Raw genomic sequence first — 6,520 nt, forward strand, 5'->3', positions numbered from 1 at the left:
TATATATATATATATATATATATATATATATATATATATATATATATATACATTATAATTGTTATGATTCTTATATTTGGAAATTAATATTTTTCTGCTAAAACGGGATAATACTTAAAAATGAATTATTATATCTATCACAGATACTGATTTCGTAAAACAAGGATTTAACATATATTTTATTTATGACTGAAATTTTTATATTTATAAGTACTTAGATATTACGACAAGCTGCGACCGTCATTTTAAGCGCATTTAAATACTGCTGAATATTCATATTCAGAATCGGTATTTTTTTAATTATTGATGATATATGTATATATCACGCGCAGTATACGTCTTATCGTCGTAGAAATTCTTCATGAACTTTCTCGAATTAAACGTTTATTTATTGCACTTTATTAAATACACTTTTGTGTAATATATAATTAATATCGTAGTAGTATTTACATCTATATAAATATAAGTATCTATTTATCTTTAACAGTATTCACACACTTTAGTGAATACAAGATTAATTTGTTGGTCTTCATATAGGATTTTTTATTTCTTTGTTTGTTGCTTTTTCCGATATTTGTGCATTATATATAACCGTATACATTCTCGTTCACGGATATAAGGGTCAATTTAACGCTGCAATTATTTTGACGTTTTACGAAATGAGCACCGTGTACGAGAGCGTACGTGGTTTTCCAGGAAGCCATTAAATTCCCGACTGGAAATGCTTCTCTAGAATTTCTCGTTCGCATCGTCCGCAACGTAGAACACGGTAACGACGCTGTCAGTTCGTAAAATGTTAATCTAATTAGAATATAGGAATGCTCCGAAGCGTATGGTCGATGATTTATGTAGCCTTATGTCGAAATAAGATGGAGGGCGGTGTCTTCCACTTAAATTCGCAGTATTGAAGTTGCTGTCGCACTCGTAGCACCCTGAGCCTTGCGTGATATGCGCGCTTTTGTATTTCTACAAGTATTGGAAATATACACGATTTTTGTACGCAGTCGGCTTTGTTGTTTTTCGAGGGACGAGAGAAGAAGTAAACGGGCGAATATCTATCTTCATTCAATCGATAGACCCTTTACCACTCCACTTATCTAAACTCACACTCACCTCTCCCCGCATTACTCTTCATTCCTTCATCGCTTTTTTCTATCTTATTATTTCGAGGTAGCCAGTTTTATCGCCATTTATATGACCCGATTTGCTGATTATATCGAGGGTTGTACATAGGTCCCTTGCTTTTAACTTAAAATTCTTCTTGAAATCAATTCTTCTTGAATTCAACTTGAAATTTTTTAGATCAGAAAGAAAAAGAAAAATCGTTCGATTCGCACAGTTCTCCTCTCAATAGCTCGCACAGTTCTCCTCTCAATAGCTCGCACAGAGATTTCAAACGGCGTGTCTGAAATATTTTTTTCATTGTCCCGCGAATGAGCACGGGGATGTTATTTTCGTATATACTTGTCGAGATCTGAATCGCTTTCAATTCTTGGTTTTCATCTTCCAGGCGTGTCGCCCTCTCGACTCCAAAGTCTGCTGTGCATAATACTAAGATATGATATGATTGGCCTCGTAACTACATCGTTCGGCGCCCTCGAATTCACGGGTGTCGCACGGAGACAATAACGATACAGACGCGAAAGAAACGTAGTTCCTTCACGAATGCCGAGTACTCGGCGAAAGGAGCCGAGGAGAGAAGAGACCGAATGAAATGTCGTAGCGGAGGCGAGAGAGAAAGAGAGAGAGAGAGAGAGAGAGCCTTCCATATTGGAGGTCTCAGATAAAAGGTTTACCTTTGAACTCCGGATGAGACTTCTCGAAGGATTTTCTCGAGGAAAACTTTGATCGCGTTAAGAGATTTCCTTCGGGGTACTAGCGAGACCGCGTCGCGGAAAATTCTTCGGAAGTATTCTCTCGCGACGCGGAATAGAGCGACGACGGAGAAATAGAAAGAAAGAGAGAGAGAAAGATATGAGAGGGTGAAGGGTGGGTCGATGGCGTAAGGTAGGATAAAAAGTATTATTCGAAATTCCCTTTCTCCGCAGTAGCGTGACTTCTTACGCCGCGTGAGTGCGACGACTGGAAATTTCTCTCCCGTCCCTGTTTATTTTATCTACGGTCCATTTAACTCTCAAATGCACCGACGATTCTCTTTCACCTATCCTCTCCAAACGTCTCTCTCTCTTTCTTTCTCTAGCGTTTCTGTCGCGCGTTTTTCTCGTTTCTTTTTTTATTTAGTAAGTTATTTTTCCGCGATTATTACACCGTTCTATTCTCCCCGTATTTTCGTCATACTCGTTATGTATGATAAAATGTGATTGCAAGGCAGATTAATCGTAACGAAAAGGCATTTTTCATATTTATTCTTGTGTTCACGCAAGAGAGAGAGAGAGAGAGAGAAATTTTACGCGGGGAATGTTGATTGAGGGAGAAGGGAATTAACGGTGATTTTGACATAAAATTCTTTATTTCTGACGTATCTCTTTGATATTTCGCATTTTATGTCGTGTCATCAAGAAATTTGATGATATTTCTTTCGTGTATATTTATTGTGTTAAGGTTACATTGTATTGCCTGAATTGTCGACTTTAGGACTGAATGTAGTTTGAAATCAAATTGACCAATAGCGTGCACGTATTCGTCATTGTCGTTAGTTTCGCGCCGGTTGGATCGGGTGGAAGTCGCAGTAAAGTCGCTCCGTGTTTTTCGCGTTTTTTCCCCGGTCAAAAGTGCATCCCGCGTACAAAAATGCATCGCAAGTGCCGCGGAATCTGCCGAGCGATCGTTGTAACGTGTTAATCGCCGTGCCCGATCGAAATTCGCCGCGTTTTCCGATATTCGTATTCACGCGAGTGGTGAGCTCTCGATTGAGGTTGAAGCGGTACAGTTCCGATCGAAAGTTAACCGAGTGCTTCGATGCTATCGGGGCGACATCTAAAGGTACAGACTAGTGAGTAAATTTATTCATCAATTCACATGATTAATTGCTTGTTTGTACGCGATTATCCAGCGCGGTCTCGCGATATAATAACCACACTCTATTAAATTTTCGACGATTAATGAATCCGGAATTAAAGGATAAAAGGCGGGATCCTTTGTAATTTGCGGTGATTCCTAATGAGATGTACTCATCGTGCATCTTGCCGCGTAAATCGTGCACAAAATTGCACTCCTTTATTGAAATAATAATAATGGAAATATTGAAGTAATGATAATAAATTATTGTTATTATATTACTGGAATGTTTTACATATTATCTCTTTATCTCTTTATATTTATTATATTATATCTTTATTTTCTACGTATTTCATGTGGAAAATTTATTCTATATACTCCTGAAAAAATAATGATCACAAAATACTATTTTATATGTTGTAAAACTTGCAATATCGAATTTTATATGCACATACATGGGTGGAAATTATTATTAAAGATGAGATGATATTTATCGAGAGTTACACAAGTGAATAAGAAATGCATGCAAACTGAACGTGGCGAATCTCGCGACAATCGAGATGTAAGTATGCGTCTGATTATAGTTAAAAAAAATTGCAATTTGGCTACTTTTTCGAGAGAACATAAGAGAGCAACTCACTTGTTACATGAACGATGTAACGAATACGACAATGCAGCAATATCGGCCCAACAAAAGGCAGTGTATTTTATTCCTCTTCACATTATACTTCGTACTAGATTATAATTAGTAGTACAAAGAAGAACTCGATTAGCGGCGCGGTAATTAACTTAGGTATTTCATTTAGCCGCTCGCATTGAAATCTCGTTGCCGGCGTAATTCCGGGGCCGCAATATTCTATAGTTCGGTGGTCCTACATCTCCGACAGCCTCCGGCGCTAAATTCTTGTTCCGGCTCGTTCGCGCGGAACATTCACCCGCCGATGTTATCGAGTCGTTAGATGGAAGGGCCCCCGCTGTCTCGGCCCTAGGGATCCCGCTGTCTCGCGAAATGACGATCGCAGCTTCCGCGATGAATTATTTAGCGCGTTTTGCACGTTGCCTTTGGGGGGTATAACGAAAACGCGTGACGTTGCGCCGCGATCGATAACGGTTCCGTTTGATTACGCACTGCGAAGTGCGCGAAATTAGCAAACTTCCCAACGATACCGGGGAAGGGGGGCGCGAGTCGTGCTCAACTGTTTTGCGACGAATACGTTAATTACTTTTCCGACAACATCGCGGGCGAGAGTAATTTTCTCCGTGTTGTCTACTTCGCGATGAAAGAGGGAGAGAGAGAGAAAGAGGAGAGAGAGAGAGCGCGCGCTTTTCCAGACGTCTGCTCGTTCACGAGACTCGGTGCTTGCAGTCGCTTTTTCCCGCTTACGATCTCCTTTTGCGAGTACGCTCTCGCGCAATGGCTCGTAAGTCGCGCGACGAGGAGAGCCTTTTTCGCAGTAACTTACGGCAAAATCTTACTCCCCGCCTTCTCGTTAACCGTGTACAACGCGCGGAAAGCGCGTTTGCCGGCGAAGTCTAAGTACGTAATCCCGGCTTATAATATTAAACGTGCAACCAGAACTGTGCAGCTCCGCGCCGGCATTACGGATTCCCGAAAGTCGTGACGATGTTTCGTAATCTCGACTCCTTAAGCCTCCATTGACGGCAGCAATAATATTAGCGTACCAAGTTAGAATTCTCGGCAGAGTTTATTGAAACATGAATAAACGACTCAACGCGAACGGATTCCTCGTGTTTTGCCGGCGAATCTTCCCACAATGAGCAGGATGTGAACCGTGTTACGAGAAATTCGCCGTATTCCTTACATCAAATCTCTAATTGAAAAAAGAAACCGAGATATAAAAACAGAGGAACATTTACACACACAACAGAATGAGTGTACGTTTCACGACGAGGACATTCACGATACAAATGTACGAGGATAATTTGCTGAATAAATAACGAGGAAGGTCCGTCTCTCTCGATTCTTTACGTCTCTACATTGATTTTCTGCCATGCCGTGCAATCTGAGTACTTCGCGGCGCACCCGTTGAGAAGCGCCCAGCAGTAGGTCGAAGCACGCGCGCGTAGTAAGGCTAGGTCAGGTACGCGCGCAGCACGTGACGGCGATCAGCTGATCGGCCGCCGCTCGGCGTCGTCGTGGCGCCGTACAGAATCGCGATCAATGCGTATCGCCGATATCTTTACTTGAGGGTGTCATAGCGACATGAGGCAAGGCGCGTTGAGAAGCTGAGACTTCTCCGCGTCCAGTGAGCGTTTATCAGTGGCTGATTGTCCGAGTGCCATCGATTAATTGTGTGTGAATATTGCGCGTTAACTCTAGAACCCTAGATATGTGGGTAAATTTTCATTTGCTCATAATTTCCGTAAAAATGATCAAAATTCAGTGTTTTTTCCTTAATCGATATAGAAAATACTGAGAAATGTGGATAATATTAATGTTCCTGGGGTTCAATAAAATTGAAAAAAAGTTACAATGGAAAACCACACAAAATGCATATTTTTAAGAACCGTAATGTTTGGAGAGTCAGTTTAAATGAATTTCATTCATGTTTAGGGTTCTAGGGTTAAACAATTGTTCGCGATTGCAGATTGTCGTATTCGCGTTGCAATTTTTATAATTGTAACGCAAAGAATATTAGAAATATATTGGTTTTGGTGTAATATACACACACATTAAAGAACACATATTAATGTAACTTTATGCTACTATCGCAGCTTGGTTTAAGGAATAATTGCCAAATGTCAGTTATGAAAGCAATGGCTTTCAAATATACCAATGTCGACCCATGTAATATCCCCAGGCGATTTGAATGTCTTTTATCATCTCTCCGTCGCTATAAACATATTATATGCTACGACGTTGTCGGAAGAATCCCAGAACGTGACGAGTGTTGTCCTCACGTGCATCGGAAAGTTTGCTTCGGGGAGGGTCGTGTCTGCGAAGTGCGCTCGTAAGATTTGCGTATAGCATTTAAACTACGCACGGTTGCATGCCAAGAGGCTTTGCTGTTTTATTTTCTTTCTCTTCTTTCTTACTCTACTGACGTTTCACGTACGTGTGTGAGCAGAAACGCGATGAGAGAAAGAGAGAAATGCGTTTATCATCATTCTAGAATAATCCTGTAAGAGGTTTTGTTATTACAAAAAAGAGGAAAAAAGTATTTTGCCATATAAAAAAAGAAAAAAATTATAAAAAGAAAAAGAAGGAAAAAAAATAAAAAAGATATATTAATTAAAAGAAAGGATCATTCTATCGCTAATTTTGTTTGATATATGCAAAGGTTTCCTGTTAGAAAAAGGGAGAGAGGTGCGTTTATTTTCATTTTAGGGCATTTTAGGGCCTCTCTGAGCGTTGTTACAAAAGAGAAAAAAGTATTTTACGATACAAAAAATATCTTTCAAAAAGTAATAGAAAAGATAAAGGGAGAATATTCACAAGTAAGCATTATTTTAATCTTGATTTTATTTGATATATGCAAATATTTCCTGTCAGAGAGAGAGAGAGAGAGAGAGAGAGAGAGAGAGAGAGAGAGAGAGAGAG

Source organism: Odontomachus brunneus, unplaced genomic scaffold (assembly GCF_010583005.1).
Source record: "Odontomachus brunneus isolate Ranch 3 - 2012 unplaced genomic scaffold, Obru_v1 Obru_scaffold_285, whole genome shotgun sequence".
Lineage (NCBI taxonomy): Eukaryota > Metazoa > Arthropoda > Insecta > Hymenoptera > Formicidae > Odontomachus > Odontomachus brunneus.